Source organism: Lontra canadensis, unplaced genomic scaffold (assembly GCF_010015895.1).
Source record: "Lontra canadensis isolate GAN:19392208 unplaced genomic scaffold, GSC_riverotter_1.0 scaffold99, whole genome shotgun sequence".
NCBI classification, from domain to species: domain Eukaryota; kingdom Metazoa; phylum Chordata; class Mammalia; order Carnivora; family Mustelidae; genus Lontra; species Lontra canadensis.
The window spans coordinates 938,329-958,663 of NW_022631093.1; the positions used below are offsets into that span (position 1 = coordinate 938,329).

At 37.9% G+C, this 20,335-nt stretch overlaps 1 protein-coding gene and 1 pseudogene across 5 annotated transcripts in view; one reads left to right on the top strand and one right to left on the bottom strand.

Moving 5' to 3' along the window:
• CDC42SE2 (CDC42 small effector 2) overlaps positions 1 to 20,335 on the top strand; it is a 115,423-nt gene that overhangs the window by 35,694 nt on the left and 59,394 nt on the right. For 3 of the 5 annotated variants that reach the window (XM_032837715.1, XM_032837711.1, XM_032837714.1), the window contains exon 2: positions 5,148 to 5,316. The exons of 1 other annotated variant lie outside the window; for it this stretch is intronic. The gene's annotated coding sequence lies outside the window, so the exon portion shown is untranslated. The remainder of the gene's footprint in view (positions 1 to 5,147; positions 5,317 to 20,335) is intronic. One more of the 5 variants, XM_032837712.1, reaches the window with a different exon arrangement.
• On the bottom strand, positions 10,454 to 12,230 carry LOC116855204 (annotated as a pseudogene).

The window sequence follows — 20,335 nt, forward strand, 5'->3', positions numbered from 1 at the left end:
CCAGATAACTTTTCACTTAAATTGTGTATCTGAATGGTTATATGCCTTTCTTTACAGTGTACTTGAGGAAATAAATGGTAGTGATTTATTGCAGTACTAATAGGTATTATAGTGTACTGATTAGTTAAGAATTTTAGAGCAAATTTCTTTACCTTTCTGAATGTGTAAAATGAAGAAATTGAACTAGGTTTCTCATAGATCTTTATTATTTTTTGCCAGGTCCATATTTCTTTGGGAAGAAAGAAAGAATTAGCATTTGAAATTAAATGAGCAAGGAGATGGAACACATACATAGTACATATTTTTCTTTCAGTATCAGAGTAATTTAATAGGGTCAAGGTCTGATAATTGAAGCCATTATACGTTGAGGAAAAGTGGAAACCAATCAGAAATGTTACTGTAAGACTTAGGGCTTTAGCTTCTTATAATTTGATTGGCTTAATAAGACTTTTGAATTGCAGGAGATTTGGGGACTTAAAAATGGATTTTTATTTTTAAATTCAGAAGAGCATTTGAGGGTTGCAAGGAATCATAAAGTTGGTCTAGATCAACTATCAGCTATTTTCAAATCACTGCCAGTAATATCCTGACTGCTGATGATAGGTGTCCTAGGCAGGACATCCCCTTTGAGGCAACAGTGGCTCAGAAAGGTATTCTAATATGTGGAAAATAGAGCCTCTGCTCATTCATTCTAGTTGTGTCATTTGTGCTGATGCAGAACTAGCATAATTTTTCTCTGTGACTGCCCTAAAAGTATTATAAGGTAGTGCTGTTAACCCATTTCTCTAAAGATGAAGCCCTTCTTTCATAGCAGTGTCATGGAACTGAGACTGATAGCTTGGAGAATAGATATCTCTGGATAGAGATGGGCTTACACACTTTTGATATTACCTAAAATAAAATTTAGTGATTAAATTCACCTGAAGAAGTAATGTAATTTTCTGTTATCAGTATAAATAACAGGTAGATGGGGGTAGAGGTGCCATTTAATAAGGTGTAAAAAGCACCAAGCCATGCCAGCAGTTAACAATTAAAATGGATCTTACTTCATCTTTTCTTCATCAATTCTAAGCAGAATGTGAAATACATTGTAGTAGTGATACTGAGATGAATGCTAATAAAATTCCTATATTAAAATGTTTTTGGTTGACAGGGAGAATTTTTTTTTTGTCTGATTCCTACCAAATATAATGAAAGCCTGGGGTACTTTGTGGACTGCATGTGAACGAGTAGTAATGCCACTAAATTTTCTTTTTGCACATGCCAAATTATATGAGGTTAGCTAAGAGTGCAGTTTTGGTATATGCTTTTTTTGTGATTGGTAATTATGGTTTTGATCTTTAGCATTGAGATAATACAGTTTTCAGTGGAATTATTTTCCAGAAAGAAAGATAATGGCCATGATTTTCATAGTTAATACATTGAAAGGGTCTTGCCTTTCATATGAATCCGTTTTGCTACCAGTTATTAATATGCAATCAATTTGTTTTAAACTTAAAATGAACTGCACCATTTAAGTGTTCAGTTTAATAAATTTTCAAAGTTTTTATACGTGTGGAATTACTACTACACTCAAAATAATGAAAATTTCTGGCACCTCCAAAAGTTCTTTTTTCAGCCATTGTGGATCTTCTTGTCCACCATCCTCTATTCCCAATCAACTGAATTGCTTTCTATCCCTAGAGATTCTAGAGTTTTGTGTATATGGATTCTACAAAAGGTACTCTTGGTATGGCTTCCTAGCACAATTATTTTGAGATATATCCATGTTAAATAGTGTATAATAGTTCATTATTTTTCTTACAAGTAGTAATGTATTGAATGGCTTTGCCATACTTAGTGTATTGATCCACCTCTCGATGGATAATTGTGTTGTTTCCACTTCTGAGTGTTAAAAATAAAGGTGCTAAAAACAGTCTTCTGTGGACATAGACTTTCATTTCTGTTAGGCAAATACCTAGGAATGAAATAGCTGGGTTTTATGTTAAGTATGTGTTTAATTTTTTAAGAAACTGCCAAACTATATTCTAAAGTGGTTTTACCATTTCACATTCTCATCAATAGGATATGATAGTTCCACTTGCTCCATATCCTTGCCAACGTTTGTATTTTTCTAATAAATGATGATGATAAGGTATATTTCCATGTGCTTATCTACTGTGGGTACATCATTGGTAAGTATGTTAAGATCATTTGTTCCTTTTTAAAATTGGGTTTTCTTAATGAGTTTTGAACATTTCTTTCTTGTATTCTTTATGGATACAAGTCATTTTCAGATAATAAATTTGCATCTATTTTTTTTTTCCCCAGCATGTGGGTTGTCTTTCACTTTGTTAAGTGTCTTGCAGATAGCAGATATTAGTGATTTTGATGAAGTCCTGTTTGTCACTTTTGTCTTTTACATAACATGCTTTTGTGTTTTATCTAAGAAATTTTTGCCTACGTTAAGACCACAAAGACTTTCTACTATGTTTTCTTCATGTAATTTTACAGTTTTAGGTTTTACTTTAGCTCTGTGATGGATTTTGAATCAATTTTTATATGTGGCACAATGTATGGCCATCCAGGCATTCCACCTCCATTTGTTGAAAAGGCTGTCCCTTTACCACCGAACTGACTTTGCAGAAAATCAATTGACCGTATATATGTAGTTTATTTCTGGACTCTCAGTTTTGTTTTATTAATCTATTTGTTTCTCTTCAGTACCACAGTGCCTTGATATTTGCAGTTTTTAAACAAGTCTTGAAGTCAGGTAGTATAAGGCTTCCAGTATTAATGATCTTTGAAGTTGTTTTGGCCGATCTAGCTCATTTGCATTTCTATGTGAATTTTAGAATCAGCTTCTCAGTTTCTACAAAAACTGCTGGGATTTTGATTAGAAATACATGGAATCTTTTGCTCAAGTTGGAGAGAACTGACATGTTAAGATCATTGACTCTTTGAACATAGTAGTGTATCTCTCCATTTATTTGTCATCTTTACACATCATTTGATAATTTGTAATTAATATTTTCCAGTGGTAATATTTCCAAAAGTGGACTTTTTTTTCTTTAAAGATTTTATTTATTTATTTAACAGACAGAGATCACAAGTAGGCAGAGAGGCAGGCGGAGAGAGGGAAGTAGGCTCCCCGCTGAACAGAGAACCTGATATGGGGCTTGATCCCAGGACTCTGAGATCATGACCTGAACCAAAGGCAGAGGCTTAACCCACTGAGCCACGCAGGTGCCCCCAAAAGTGGATTTTCTGATTGTTATTTGAATAGTTCTATAGAAACGGTTGATTTTTAAAATTCAAACTCTTTTCTTAATTTTGTTTTCAGATGAAGCATAGCATCCTAGTTCATTGTTAGTTTAGATTGGAAGAAACATGTAAGCTTACAAAATGTAATGGGTCAGTATCTTGCAAGGAATTAGGAATTAGGTATTACCCCCAGTATTTTGTCTTCATTTTTTTTTTTTTTTTTAAGATAATTTCTTTGAGAGAGAGCATGCACAGGTGGAGGGGCCGAGGGAAAGAATCTCAAGCAGACTCCCCGGAGCAGAGAGCCCCATGTGGGACTTGATCTCACCCAGAGATCATGCCCTGAGCTAAAATTGTCAGACACTTAGTTGACTGAGCCACCCAGGCACCCCAGTTTTTTAAGTAATCTCTGCACCCAACATGGGGCCTGAACCTACAACTCTGAGATCAACAGTTGCGTGCTCTACCTACTGAGCCAGCCAGGCACCCGCCGTCTTCATTTTCTTAAAATGAAATATTAGTATTCCTCATGATATGCAACCTTGAAACTTCAGAGTACCATTACTTAGTTGAATTTGTAGGTAATTTCAGGAAAGTAATTGATTCTGAAGGAGGAATTATTATTTTTATGGGATTCTGAAAATTCATTCAAATTACATATGTTAGAGAATCAAGTACTGTGGTACTAGTTTTGGGAGAATGAAAGAAAGTATATGATTAGGACTTTGAGGTTTGAGGCTTATGCGCATGAATCACATTGCAGCTTACCAAGATTCAGAAGACTGAGGAAGGCCTGAATTTGGGATTGTAAGTTCAGCTTGGACATGGTAGATTTTAGGCCAGTTGTTTGTTGACTGTGTTAAGTGCTTATATGTTTATTAGGAGGCTTGTAGATGAAGAAATATATCTTAGGTTAAAAATCTGCCTGAGAGGGGCGCCTGGGTGGCTCAGTGGTTAAAGCCTCTGCCTTCGGCTCAGGTCATGATCCCAGGGTCCTGGGATCGAGCCCCGCATCGGGCTCTCTGCTCAGTGCAGAGCCTGCTTCTCTCTCTCTCTCTCTCTGCCTGCTTCTCTGCCTACTTGTGTTCTCTGTCTGTCAAATAAATAAATAAAATCTTAAAAAAAAAAAATCTGCCTGAGGTCATACAGCTAAGTTATATTCAGAATTAGAACTCAAACCTAGGGCCTGCTGACTCCAAAGTGAATGTAGTTATTAGCCCTATACTATATTGTATTGTCAAGGCAGAAAAACATGCTTGGCTTTGACAGTAAAATATGTTCCCTATGAGCTATTTTAGAAATATAGGAGAATTTGCAAAGTCAGATGCCAGCAGGATCCAGACAGATAATTGAGTTGTGTTGCAAGAGAGTGATGACATCTGCAGGGAACTGCAAAGCCTGTGACCCATCCAAAGGATTAGCTGCTCATCAGCTCCACCAGATTGTTAGTTACCATGTGGGAATGTGGGCCCATTATTGCTAGATCTTCTGATTTTTTTTTCCCCCCAAGAGAGGTCAGAAATCTTAATTTTCATGTAGAGTCGTCTTCTGATTTATAAATGTAGGTAGGCAGCTGTCCTTTAATATACTCTGTGTAGGTCAGCCTTAATTTGGGTCCACCACACAAATGTGTGTTGGATTCTGTCTAGTGGGCAACCTTTGCTAAGAGTTTTACCTGGTACACTGTAGACACAATAATATGTATGATGTGAAAGGGTGATAACTGTGTAATAATCACACTACAGCTTTTGAAATGCAAGTTGCTTAGTTTGAACATGGTGCTTATTGAATCCAGTATTTAAGTTCAGTTTCCTTATGGATCAGTTAGTTATCGATGGGGGAAGAGGGAATTGTTCCCCGTAGCTTTTTTTGCCTCCTAATTGCATGCTTTCATTTGCACACAGGGCTGGTTGTGAAGTTTGTGGATGTTTGACCGAAACCTGGAACCCAAATGAGAAGAAACCTTCAAGGAACAAATTCTATTGATAGTGAGTCTACAGTCGTCTGTATGCATAATATGGAATGTTCTCAACCCACAGATAGCTAAATGGGTGACTCCATTGACAAGGAGTGGTGAGTCTGACTGTCCCCACTGATAATTAACTAAATCCTATCTTAAAAAGAGAACTCCTCCTCCTCCATTCTTAGCATTTACTCACTGTTGAATAGTAAGTTAATTTTTGTATTACAGAGAATGACAACAGTGCAGTTTAGGAAAGTTCCTTGTGCCTAACAGTGTATTTAGTGTGTGATTGCAGTTTGACTTTTTTATTCAGTTATGCACATCCTTTCCTTTGCCATTGTATTTTTCTCTTTTATTTCTTTTCCTAATTATACCATCTTCCAAGTCCTGTCTTCTTAAAATATTCAGCTAACACTAAAATGATGGTCGTGATAATTAACAGCATCTACTCAAATCTTGGTTAATGATAGGTGTTCTTGCCTTTGCAATCATTTTAGGAATAGATCCAGTTTTGGCCACTGAGTAATAGAAGGGAAATCTGTAAGAGGATTCTGGGAAAGGTTTCCTTGATTTTGAGAAAGAAGGAAAGCGTTGATCCCTCTTCTCCATAGAAGTGGTTTTATCTGGCTGTGACATCTGGAACTGCTGTGGCCGTTTTGCTACTAGCCTAAAAGTGTTGCCCTGATATCAAGGAAGGCAGAGGCAGGAGAACAGCAAAGAAGTAGAACTGGACTCTACATAACACATGTAAAATCACCCTCACTGTGCATTCCTTGTTAGCTGAGATAATACATTTCCTTAATGTTAAGCAGTTTCCCTGTAGGTTTTGTTACTTGCTGTAGAAATCCTCTCATTTGATTTCTCCTCTTTCTGATTACCCATTGTCTTTAGTGTCTCATGCATTTATTTCTCCTTGATTATGTTCTGTGCTGTCCAGTGATGCTCCTTTGTGTATGTTGCTTTTGAGGCACATTGTAAACATTTTTGAAGTTAAGGACTGTGTTTATATCCCTCCTTTGTCTAACACCAGTATTGTCTTCTTAATGAAGCCATCAGAGCTTATTTACTGAATTGAATTGTTTGAACAAATGAGAACAAATTTGAAAGACCAGTCTATAGAATTGAAAAATTACAGAGATTTTTCCTTCCTTCCTTCTTTCCTTCCTTCCTTCCTTCCATTCATCCATCCATCCATCCATCCATCCAAATTTTTATTTATTTCAGAGAGAGAGAAAGAGAATCTCAAGTAGAGTCCCTGCTCATGACGTGAGCCAAAACCAACTGACTAAGCCACCCAGGCACCCCTACAGTGATTTCCTTTTAATTCACATCCTCTTCTTTGACCACGCTGTTTCTCCTCGGGATTATAAATCTTGGCTTTTAAGATGATATTGTATAACACATATTCCAGTTCTATTCTTAAGAAAATGGTGGTTGTATTTTGCCTTTTGTTTTTTGTTTTTTTTTTTTCAATTTTATTGTAAGTATCAGAGCTTTTCCTATATATTTGAGTTCTGGCTTTCAGTGAAATAAATTTCACTCTCTGTTATAAAAACTGAATAGTTTATGTTCTATTTTCTCTGCTAATTATAGAAGTAAGGGTTGTTAAAAAGTATGAAACTTAGTAATTTGGAAATAATTAGTATTTGGCTTTGAAATGCACATTTACAAAAAGGCTCTCTATGCTGTACATCTCTACTCTATTCTTAGGACCTAGTTGTGTGTCTGTGTGTGGAGGTAGGTTTCGTGGTGAATCTCGTACCTTGTAAGAGGAGTCTTGAGTTACAGGATGGATTATTTACTTATTTTTTATAGCTCTATGAAACAAAACTACTTTTTTTCCCAACTCAAGATACTCATGTACTCTGCACTCTTTATTTAAATTCTAATGTTGTAATCTTGAAAAAGTTGAATGTAAACCTCTTTTGCTTTGAGAAAATATATAGTCTTGGTTTCTGTTTTATTAAAAAGGAAAATCATAAAGCCTGTGGGTAATTTTGTAATACATTTTGAATCCTTGAAAATGTGATTTTCACTTAGGGAAGAGTTAATTTTTTTTTCCTTGATGGGTTGTTATTAAAATTTGGGGGAATAACTTTTTAAGAGGGAGTGAAAGGTGTATGATATGCTTAACCTATCAATTTTAATTCAGTAATACCATTCAGTAATACTAGAAGTTGAAATCACTAAGGTCAACTCTAATGTGCTTTATTTCATAAATGTTATGAAGAGTTTGTCAGAATGGAACATGTGCCTTGACCCCAGGCAATCACAGCAGACATGTGATCTAAGCTAGATGAATCAGAATGATCTTAGGATATTTGCTAGGAATGCTGGGATAAAGGCACAGTTTTTTTTTTGTTTGTTTGTTTTGGGGGGGGCTGTATTTCAACAGAAATCAAAATGTACTGTCATTAAACTCCTGGCACCTACCTTCTGGCCATGAAAGGAAACCAGTTAAATAAGTAAACACTGAAGGAGAACAGAGAAAAACTATGCTCTGACCACTAGATCAAGTCCTCCCTGAAGATAGTATACCCCTAGACTTTATTTATTTTATGTGAGCCATTAAGTTCCAGTTTAATCCAGTGTGCTTTGGATTTTATGTTTCATGTATATTAAAACATCTTTTTTTTTTTTCTTTAAGATTTTTATTTATTTATTTGACAGAAATCACAAGTAGGCAGAGAGAGGGGGAAGCAGGCTCCCCGCTGAGCAGAGAGCCCGATGCGGGGCTTGATCCCAGGGCCCCGAGATCATGACCCGAGCTGAAGGCAGATGCTCAACCCACTGAGCCACCCAGGTGCCTCGTATATGAAAACATCTTAACTGATACATCCTTTATCAGCACCCATTCTAAACTATATAATGATAACTCAAGGACCTAATAAAACTTGTGAATTAGGCAGGTAAGTCTGATAATGCAGTCCATTATCAGGTGTATAGATGGCAGATAAGACTGTTCATTGATTGATTACAAGGATTGAAGTATTAAGTAGAAGAGTTAAGGTGGTGAATACTTAGTCCATGCCATTGCTAAGCAGTTTATTGTTAATTGGAATAGACTGACATGGTGTCCTAAATACTAGTAGGATTATTAACAGAGATTAATAATCTCTTACTAAACAAGGTTAGGGTTGTGGAAGAAAAGGAGTATCCATCATCTCTTATGACTAGCTCTTTGTTGGAGACGCCTGCTGAACCCTTCCTACCTTTGAAACAGTTGTGGAATTGGCAATCTTTTTTTAAAAAATATATAAATTATTATTATTTTTTAATATAAATTGTTATTCATTTTTTCTAATAAACCATTAGAAAAAGGTATAGTTCTCAATCCTTTATTCAATTTTTGTTTGTTTGCCTTATTCAGAATCTTGAGGCCAAATATACAGGGGGTTTCAGAATTCTTCTAATTTTAGAAAGGTTAATATAGTGCACACATTGTATTAATATCTCTTTTTTACTTAAGGGACAAGGTGGTTTCTGTTATTAATAAATACAAATAATAATGCCGTATATGAGTTGAATGAGTTGAACTGCTAAATGACATACTCTTTATACTTTCAACATTATCTTAACTATTTAACAGTTTTTTTAGTAATAGCCATAAAACATGAGGGATATGCATTCCATTTCTTTTTCTGTTCAGATTATCAAAACATAACTTTCTTCACATTTGAAAAATCCCCTTTCTTATGCTTTCACCTATACATCCTGTATCTCATTTCACCCATTTCTTTAACTTCTTTATTGCATTGTGTGCACCTTTACCTGACTACAGAATCTACAAGTAATTACATCTGACACTTAAGTAGAGCTTAGAAAGGAAAAATCTTCTCTCCCAAAGGTTTCCTTACTTCACTGATAAGTCTTCAAAAAAGAAAAAAAAATGCTCTTCATTCATATATTCCAAACTTGCACATTTCATCCACAAATCAGCAAGACAGTCTTTTCTCATTCAAAACAGGATTAGATAGAATTCTTTTACTGAGCATTTTGATGCTACAATCCACTAATCTGGGAACCCAGGGTGCTGTTCTACTGTATAAGGTCGTTTAGTGGAATAAAAGTCTATATAATTTATGGTTAATTTCAGTCCATCCTGTGTTGAATAATTAGTAATAGCTGGGAAGTAAATTCAGTCATCAGAATAAGGATCTTTGTAGATCTGAGGAGACTGCAAATACATCTTTGTATGTCAGGGTTCTTTCTGTTGGAATCATTTTGACTACAATACAGCTGTTGGTGCAGTAGCCTTCCATTTTCTTGCTGGTGAAGAATAAGAACTCATGTAAGTAGGTGAAAATTTTCTGGAGCCAGAGTACAGGCCTTTATGCTTGGTTTTCTTTTGGCTATTATAATACCACATAGGTGGCTAGATCCTATTGTGTTCAGAGCAAGGGTTTCTGATTCTTAACTGGGCTGGTGAGGAGGAAATGCTGCTGATGGATGACCTTTGTTAATCAGTGGTAGACAAAGAAGGATGCGAATTGAATTGGTTTCACTCTAACATGAAATAAAGGTATAACAAAATAGTTCTGATTGCACCCATTCTTTTTAGAAATGCTTTGGAGATCCTGATGCCATAATGTATTCAAGACCTGGGCTGCTTTCTTCACCGCTTTCAGCAATGATCTGTCTCCTCTGCTCTTGGTTATGTTTACTACCTTCTCTATCTCCCCTGAGTTGGCCAGGGCTTTGTTGTCCTCCATGTTTTTGCTGGTAACCTCATGCAGAGCACAGCAGTTGGCTTGTTTGGTCTTATCAGACAGTACATGGGGGCCATTGCTACTGGGAAGGTGGTTGGCCAGTTCTCTCATGCTGTGAGCTTCTTGTTCCAAACATCTAGCACCATATCCCTCAAAGCAGTTACTTCAGATGGAGCATCTATCATTATGTGCTCTCAGAAGTCCTAGAAGGATGGGTACCCCTTTGTCTTTGTGGGTGGTCACCTGGATGTACTCTGCAAACTAGTTTCCAGCAGGGAGGCTCTGGAAAGTTCAGTAGAGCCTTTCAAGGTAGCTGGTGTGCAACTTTCTGGTAGAAGAGTCCCGTAGCATCTTAAACCCGTTGGAGGACTTTGGCAGTCTCGGGATATGACCAACTCCATCCCATTGATCCTCTTGTGTCCTTCTCTTTTTTTTTTTTGTCCCCTGACATCCGGGATCCAAGTCCTTGCTGGGAGAGTCTTTTCCTGGTAAGGCATCCAGTTAATTCAGCCCCAGCAGCTGGGCCTGAGGGCCATTGGACAGGTTCTATGGGGTGCAAATGCAGGACACCACAGTCTTGGTGTTGTAATCACATGTGTTCACACATGTGTGGATCCCATGCAAAAGTGAGTTTACTAGCACCTCACAAGGTCGATTGCTTCTTCACTTCCTCCCCTTTGGAGCTGGCAACCTGTCATATTAGGCAGAATAAGTAAAGTCTGAAATTTAATTTTGTGATCATCATGAAAAGAGCTATTCCATCCAGAATAACTGGAACATTCACAGTGTTTGTTAAGGCCGAGAGAGCACCTTGATTGATTGTTGTCTTTATAATATCACATGGAAATAAATTCCAGAGAACTCCTGTAACAAATTCCTGTACTTCTGCATCAGTAGATTTGTCTCATCATTTGGAACAAGGCAGGTATCTTACCCCAACCAATATTTTTTATTGCCAATTTATTTTATTTTTGTCTGTAGACTTGGCAGACACAAGGTTTCCAAGGGCACCACAGCATTTGCTCTGAACTTTGTCCAAAAAGTCTACCAGATGCTTGATTCTTCCTTACCTGTACACTTCCATCTGTCCTTTGTTGTTGCCAAAGCACAGGTGCTGCAGGTAGGTGGCTGCATTTGCCTCACCTGATGGGAGGGGTGCTGCAGCATGTGAATGACTTCAGGTAGCTTGGGGTCATGCCAGGCAAACTCCCTGGGGTCTTTCTGAGTATTGTCTATTGATGGGGATCTTGTGCCAGCACCTCATGTGCTGTTGCATGCTGAAGTGTGCTAAAATGGCACTCCTGCATTCAGTGCCTTATTGGCCCGTAGGGCTCCATGCAGGTAGCTGTTGTGTTCAGAGCATAATTATTTCTTTGGTATATAAGGGTGCTCTGCTGACTGGACATCCTTTGCACGTTTCCAACACCTACTGTACCTGTGTGATACAGTGCTGCCTGTGATCTTTGGAGTTCACGGTTCCGAGATTTGGTCTCTGATAACATTGAGCTGTAACAGGTCTTCCCCTTGTATATAGGAGTGATGAGCAGCTTGGGAGACAGAGCTGAACTAGGGTCTTTCCTAAGCTGGTTGTACTTACTAGAATAGGAACTGTAAGCCTTTCAGGCTGTCTAGCCAGTGTGGAGCCATACTCTTCATAAATGGCATACTGCTGCTGTCCAAGTTGTTCTGTGTCATGAACTGCCCTTTACAGTGAATGTCACAGGTGTTGTGCAGTGGTCATCCCTGAGTGTTTGGGGGACAAAGAGCCCACTTGGCCTTGGGATGGGAAGCTACCTGAGTCTGTGCCTCCCATCAGGATCAGTGGGGATCCTGCTTTGGTGATGGTTTGGTACTGAAAGGTTGGTCTCTTTGGATTGGACATCTGCTGGGAGGTTATCGATCCAGCCCAATGGACAACTACTGGGGAAGAGAGTCTGTATGCAGAGTATGGAGAGGTTGCCTGCTGAACAAGTAGTGGGGTAAAGGAATATGCACTGGGGTTCAGTGGTTCGGAGTCACTCACTGACAGCCAAATCTACTCTCCAGAGAAGTTTTCTGTAACCCCTTTGAAGGAGACATGCCTCCTGATAACAAAAGAAAGACTGCTCTAGATGGAGCTGAACTAACCCTTCTCATGGCCTGATTGGCTACTGATGGCTGAACCAGTGTTTGTCCTTCAGCTCTTGAGTTTCTCACCAAATGGTTATTAGTTGACCTATGAATGAATGCTATGGTCTGTTGTCTGTCTTACTCAAATTCTAGCTGTTGTGAAAACTCCTTGTTTCCTGGTATTTACTCTTGGAATAAGAATCCATATATGTTGAACTTCTTGAATTATCTGGTGATGTTTCATGGAGAGATGTCTGTGCTGGTGAATAGAAGGTCCCTTGTGCTGATGCTGTCCTGATGACATCGTTGTTGGGATGGACAGTGTCAGAACTCCAGGCTCCTTTATACCTATACACTGGTATACTTTATACCAGTGTTTGGCACATCTGTTGATCTCTAAGGAAATGACTTCTCCGTTGAGCTGCTCCTTCAGGAAAACTAGAAAGGTAGTGGCCATGGTGTTTGGTTTCATGCCTGGGCCAGTGGAGGCAGATTTCTTTCCTTGGTTTCCGGTCCTGCACCAGTGAGGGCTGCTCAGGAATGGGTATTCCTCTTGCTAGGTTAGGCAGTGGCTATTGTCACTCTGGGAATGAGGTCTCTCTGCACTGAGGAGTTGCCCCTGCAGCACTGGAAAAAAATTAAAAAGTGCGTAGGGGGCTGCCCAACCCTCTCTCCCCATGTATACCCCTTTCCCTAAACTAGCTCTCCCACCACCTGTAGCGGTGGGTTAGAGCGGCTAACTTGCCTCTCTACCCTTTGCCCATGGTGTCACCTCCATGGCCAACATTGACAAGCACTCATTTTTATGCTTGAGAAAACTTAGAGGCATTAGGTGATTTTATGGAGGTTTATGTAGCTATGAAGTAAGAGTTGAGATTATACTCTGCATCAGTTTGGCTCTGATATGCATGTGCTTAACCTGTGTTGCCCTGCTTCTTCATGGTGCTGTACTGCTTAAATTCATCTGTTTATCATTAACATGAGTAAGATGATTATTCTTTGTTAAGTTTATTCAGCCAGCCTAACAAATATACTTCGTATTTCTAATAGTCCTGGAATTGATTCACTTAGCTTTTCTGGGAATATAGTCTGTTTGTAACAAAACGTAATTTTAAATTTTGCTTATCCTTTTCAAATTTTATATCATATTGGTTCACTTAGTAGTTACATTGGCTAGAACTTATGGGACATTGTGATTACAGTGAGCATGTTGTCTGGTTAATTTAATGCACCTAACATTTCACTAAATGCTTAACCATTAATTGGAATGTTGATACTATTTCACCCCTGAGCATGAAGCCAGATGTTAGTATTCTTTATAAATAAAATATGAAAGGGATTGAAGTACTTCTGTTATCTTAATAGTTTTTAAAAATCTGGAGTGCCAGGGTGGCTCAGTCAGTGAAGGATCTGTCTTCAGCTCAGGTCATGATCTCAAATAAATAAATAAAATCTTAAAATAAAAGCTATTAAAAATCCTATTTGGACATTTTTGTAAGCCGGATTTTAAAGTCTTAATTGTTGTTGTATCAGAATTGCTATAAACTAAAATTTGCTGTTACTTGTACTTGCTTATACTACATTTCATTTTTCTTTTTCAAGATTTAATTTATGAGAGAGAGAGCGTGCGTGAGTTGGGAGGGGGGTGGGCAGATGAAGAGGGAGAAGGAGACTCCTCGCTGAGCTGAGAGCATGATGTGGGGCTGAATCCCAGGACCCTGAGATCATGACCTCAGCTGAAGGCAGAAACTTAACCAATTGAGCCACTCAGGCACCCCATACTGCACTTCATTTTTAATCTCTCATAGTCTGTACATACATCTTTTAAATCTTCGGTATAATCATTTTTATACATTTAAAAATCTGTTTATTATGCTGTATAACTTGCTGAGTTATATTTGTCTATGTATTTAAAAAAATTCACTACATATCTCCCAGAAAGTACATATTTACTATTGTTGTAGTTTCTTGGTTTCATGGTCATGTGGCTGATTTCAAATTTGCCAGTTTTGCTGACTTGATAGCATCTTGCTGTGGGTGCCAGTATTTAGAAGCTCTCTGGTGGGGTTAGGTATTTCTCTCTCTCTTTTCTCTCTTTGTCACACACACAAACACATGCACATACACATGAGGAATAATTCATTTACCAAATGTGAGAGCGTAAGGACATGTGCATATAAAGAAAAAGGAGATAGAATGGGATTCCCCCATTTGGATATTGCTCCTGAATGGTTCAGAGTTTCTCCTGTTAAACTTGTAATTATCTGTGAAGTACTTTCGGAGTTTTTTAGGGAATGGAATAATTTGGTATTAGCTCTTTAGTTTTGTCAGTATGATCCAAAATATCTGTCTCTATCTATAGCTAGAAAATATTTTTGAAAAGTCTGATAATAGTGTTACAGTTTAAGGGAATGAAACTGATGTTAAATTCCTAGTTACTTTGGCTAATGATCCAGGGTTTAAGTATCTGGAAATAATGTCATTTGAGGGGCTGTGCTTTGCTTAAGTAAATAGAATTGGGGCTCAGTGTTGGGCCCATTCAGCAGCTAACCGTAGTATAATCATTCTTACCACAGCAGCTGGAATTTATTGTAGCTGTTGTTCTATGTTCTCACTGTAAAGGCTATGATTTCCATGAAGAAATCATAAAGGCAGGCCTTTTGTGGTTTTGATTACCGAGTGTTTTTCTGACTAGCATGAGAAAATGCTCTGCATGTTTTGTGCTATGTGGGTATAAGACACGCACACTTTTTATAAAGGAAGCCATTCTTTGGAAAGTAGTCACATGCAAGAAACCTATTTTCATTTATTGTTAGCATCTGATATTTGTGAATGGTTTTAATGTACCTGTTCACTGAAAAATACATAGAGGAAATGTTATTAATTAAAGGAAATGTGTTGATCTTAGGGTGGATATAGAAATTTTCCACTCAAGACCATATTCCCATGGTCATCTTCTTCTGTAGTTTTCTTTAAAAATGGTTGACCCATAGAACTGACCACAAGTTGAGTGCTATGAGTATTGTCATTGGGTATTTTAATTTATTTTAATTACAGTGTAGTTAACATACATTGTTGTTTTAGTTTCAGGTGTACAGTATAGTGATTCAGCACTTCCATACATCACTCAGTGCTCATTAAGATAAGTGTACTCTTAATCCTCTTATTTCACCCCCCACCTCCCCCTGGTAACCCTGTTTGTCATCTCTAGTTCATAGTGTGTTTATTGGTTTGTTTCTCTCTCTCTCTCTCTCTTTTCCCCTTTGCTCATTTGTTTTGTTTCTTAAATTACACATATGAGTGAGATCATAAGGTATTTATTTTTCTCTGACTGGCTTATTTTGTTTAGTATTATACTCTCTAGCTCCATCCATGGCATTAAAAATGGAAAAATTTTACTCTTTTATGGCTGAGTAATACTCCATTGTATACATATATACACACACTACCTCTTTATCCATTCACCTATTGTTGGACACTTGGGCTGCTTCCATAGTTTGGCTGTTGTAAATAATGCTGCAGTAAAATAGCGGGGTATATATTCTTTTGAATTAGTAGTGCTGTATTCTTTGACTAAATAACCAGTAGTGTGATTACTGGATCATAGGGTACTCCTATTTTTAATTTTCTGAAGAATCTCCATGTTGTCTTTCATAGCGGCTGTACCAGTTTGCAGTCCAGCTAACAGTGCACGAAGGTTCCTTTTTCTCCACATTCTGGTCTACACTTATTATTTCTTGTCTTTTTTATTTTAGCCATTCTGACAGGTGTAAGGTAAAATCTCATTGTAGTTTTGATTTGCATTTCTCTTATGGTGAATGATGTTGAACATCTTTTCATGTTGTCTGTTGGCCATTTGTATGTCGTCTTTGCAGAAGTCTCTCTTCATGTCTTCTGCCCATTTTTAAATTGAATTATTTTATTTTGTGTTGAGTTGTATAAATTCTTGATGTATTTTGGATACTGATTTTTTTTTTTAAAGATTTTATTTATTCATTTGATAGATAGAGATCACAAGTAGGCAGAGAGATAGAGAGAAGCAGGCTCCCTGCTGAGCAGAGAGCCCGATGCAGGGCTTGATCCCAGGACTCTGGGATCATGACCTGAGCCGAAGACAGAGGCTTTAACCCACTGAGCCACCCAGGTGCCCCTGGATACTGATTCTTTATTGGATAGGTCATTTGCAGACACCTTCTCCCATTTAGCAGGTTTTGTTTTATTTTGTTGATTTTTGCCTTTGCTGTGCAGAAGCTTTTTATTTTGATGTAGTCCTAATAGTGTATTTTTGCTTTTATTTCTTTTTCCTTAGGATGTATCTAAAACGATGCTGTTATGGCTGATGTCAAGAGAAATTATTGCCTGTACTTTCTTGTAGGATTTTTATGGTTTCGGATTTCCATTTAGGTTCTCAGACCATTTTGAATTTATTTTTGTGTATGGTATAAGAAAGTGGTACAGTTTCATTCTTTTGCCTGTAGCAGTCCAGTTTTCCTAGCACTATTTGTCGAAGGGACTTCTTCCCATTGCTTATTCTTGCCTCCTTTACTGAAGATTATTTGACCATATAATTATGGGTTTCTTTTTGGACTTTCTACTCTAGTTCCACTGATCTATGTGTCTGTTTTTATACAAGTACCATAGCGTTTGGAATTCTTCAGCTTTGTAACATAACTTGAAGTCTGAGATTGTGACACATCCAGTTTTATTTTTCAAGATTGCTTTGGCTATTTAGGGTCTTCCATATAAATTTTAGGATTTTTTTCTTCTAATTCTGTGAAAAATGCTGTTGCTGTTTTGATAGGGATTGTATTAAATGTGTAGGTTCCTTTAGGTAATATAGACATTTTAACAGTATTTTTTCTTCCAGTCCATAAGCATTGAATGTCTTTTCATTTCTTTGCGTTGTCTTCAATTTCTTTCATTGGTGTTCTGTAGTTTTCAGAGAATAGGTCTTTCACCTTTGATTAAGTTTATTCCTAGTTATTTTTTTATTCTCGGTGCAGTTATTGGGATTGTATTCCTTTTTTTTTTTTAATTAAAGATTTTTATTTATTTTTTTGACAGAGATCACAGGTAGGCAGAGAAGCAGGCAGAGAGAGAGAGGAAGGGAAGCAGGCTCCCTGCTGAACAGAGAGCCGGATATGGGGCTCAATCCCAGGACACCGGGATCATGACCTGAGCCGAAGGCAGAGGCTTTAACCCATTGAGCTACCCCAGGCGCCCTGGGATTGTTTTCTTAATTTCTCTTTCTGCTGCTTCATTACTAGTGTATAGAAATGCTGTGGATTTCTTTCTTTTTTTTTTTTTTTTTAAAGATTTTATTTATTTATTTGACAGAGAGATCACAAGCAGGCAGAGAGAGGAGGAAGCAGGCTCCCTGCTGAGCAGAGAGCCCCATGCGGGGCTCGATCCCAGGACTCTGAGATCATGACCTGAGCCGAAGGCAGCGGCTTAACCCGCTGAGCCACCCAGGCGCCCCTGCTATGGATTTCTGTACGTTGGTTTTGTATCCTGTGGCTTTACTGAATTCATTTATCAGTTCTAGTTGGTTTTTGGTGCAGTCTTTTGGGCTTGCTTCCTTTCTTTTCCTTTCTTTCTTTCTTTCTTTCTTTCTTTCTTTCTTTCTTTCTTTTCTTTAAGATTTCACTTTAGAGAGAGAGAGTGTGCATGTTCGTGAGGACATGAATGGGGAGAGCAGAGAGTTAGAGAGAACCCCAACCAGACTGCACTGAATGAGGAACCTGACAGGGGGCTGGATCTCACAACCCTGAGATTAGGACCTGAGCCAAAATCAAGAGTCGGAGGCTTAACTGACTGAGCCACCCAGGCACCCCTTTAAGGTTTTCTATATATAGTATCATGTTATTTGCAAATAGTGAAAGTTTTATTTCTTTACCAATTTGGATGCCTTTTATTTCTTTCTGTTGTCTTATTGCTATGGTCTTATTATTTTTTGTTTGTTTGTTTTTTAAGATTTATTTATTTTAGAGAGAGAGCAAGAGTGCATGTGAGTGGGGGGCAGGGGAAGAGGGAGAGAATCTTCAAGCAGGCTCCCCACTAAGCACAGAGACCCACGTAGGGCTCATTCTCCATGACACATGAGATTATGACCTGAGCCAAAACCAAGAGTCTGATGCTCAACCAACTAAGCCATCCAGGCGCCCCTTGTCATTGGGTTTTAATGGCCGAGAGGGAAGAATAAATTTTACTCTTTAAATGTTGGCTAACACTTTCATCCCTAATTACATCCCTAACTATTCTAAGGTAGAGTTACATTTCTTTGGTTCCCTTATATATTTCAAGTAGTTTACAAGGCAGATTTACCAGTAAACAAATCTTCCTAAAACTTTTTAATCCTTTTTTTTTTTTTTTAAAGATTTTGTTTATTAATTTGAGAGAGAAAAGAGAGAGAACAGGGGGAGGACCAGAGGGAGAGGGACATAAAAAACTCCCATGATGAGTGCCAAGTGTGACTTGGGATTCCTGGACTCCTGAGATAGTGACCTGAGCTGAAACCAAGAGTTGGACACTTAACCAACTCAGCCACCCAGGTGCCCCAGAACTTAAATAATTTTTAAATGTCCAGTAAATTAAACTTGGAAATTTATTATATCAGATTTTCTTATCTTTTAAATATTTTAATAAATAGAATATAAAATATAATAAATTATTACAGATACATAAGAGCACTAAAATATTAATAGTGTAGGTTTTGCTTGACTTGATCATTTCTGTATCAATTTCCATATGTTACCAGAGTTAGAATATTATTCACCCAAGGGAAACAATTACTGTCAAGGCCGGTCGAAGTAATATGGTTAAAAATCATGACTGTGTGCTATTAGGGTGAAAAGCTATAGATTTCAAATGGATTTCTGGGCAAAGAAACTTGAGGCTGATAGAGAGCTCTAGGACCTAGATGTGCCTGCCAAGGCTGAGCTGGTCATGGTTAGGATGGGTGTTTTTCTTAGGGTGAAGTTCTACCTGTCACTTAATAGGACCTTGGGAGCCATTCCTTTCTTCTATATACTTGAACACATAGGTTTTTAGTTTTATGCAATTCTTTGTACTCAAGTGAAATTCTGGTCTTTTAAATGAGTGGGGAGTAGAGGTTGGGACAAACATCCTTCCTGGTTCCCACTGTTAATTTTTTTTCTCCCTCAGATTCAGGGTCCCACTTCATCCTGGTGTTCTAAGCGTGTAGTAAACCACTCATTTAAAGCTCTTTATACAGGATAGAATTCTAAACCACTTATTTCAACTATAGTTCTCTACACTAGAGCCACAGAAAGTGATTTGGAGAACAGTTTCTGCCTCTGGAAGGAACTTCTTTTTGTTTCATGAACAATGACAAATCTGTATTGAGATGAAACATAGAGGCTGTAGTTACCCTTCTAGATACAGCCCCACTGTGTAATGGCTCCCCTTGTCCCTTAACCAGTACAGTTTTTCAGTTGGACACACAGTTTATTTCTCAAAAAGTAGATTACCTGTAGTAGAATCACCTTAGACTCAAAGAGACTTAGATAGAGACTCATTATTAGAATTCAGTATCTGAAAAATACTGTTCTAATTTATAATACAGCATGATGCCAACAAAAATATCAGAAACTGGGTTTTAAAGAATTAGGCTAGATGAATGTAAAATTTAAAAAGACAAAAAATACCCAGAAAAGTTATGAAAGAAAAGGAAGTAGTTCTTTCATAAAGTAAAAATTTATTCTAGGGGCACCTGGGTGGCTCAGTGGGTTGAGCCTCTGCCTTTGGCTCAGGTCATGATCTCAGGGTCCTGAGATCAAGCCCCGCATCAGGCTCTCTGCTCAGCGGGGAGCCTGCTTCCTCCTCTCTCTCTGCCGGCCTCTCTGCCTATTTGTGATCTACCTCTCTCTCTCTCTCTCTCTCTCTCTCTCTCTCTTTCTCTCTGTCAAATAAATAAATAAGTCTTTAAAAAAAAATGTATTCTAAAACAATAATGATGGAGGCACCTGGGTGGCTCAGTTGGTTATTGGACTCTTGGTTTTGGCTGAGGTCATGTTCTCTTGATCATGGGATCAAGCTTAGTGTTGGGCTCCATGTGCAGTGGGGAGTCTGCTTGAGATTCTCTCTCCCTCTTCTCTTCCTCTTGCTCACTCACTCTCTATCTAAAATAAGTAAATCTTTAAAAAAAACCCCATAAAATTATAATGATGAAAAAAATAAAATAGTGGAAACATTGTGATTCTGTATATGAGCTAGGTCAGTAGTATAGAATAGAAGTTGTTCCAGATTCATAGGGAAGTTCAGAATACAATAAAAGTGCATTTCAGGGGCA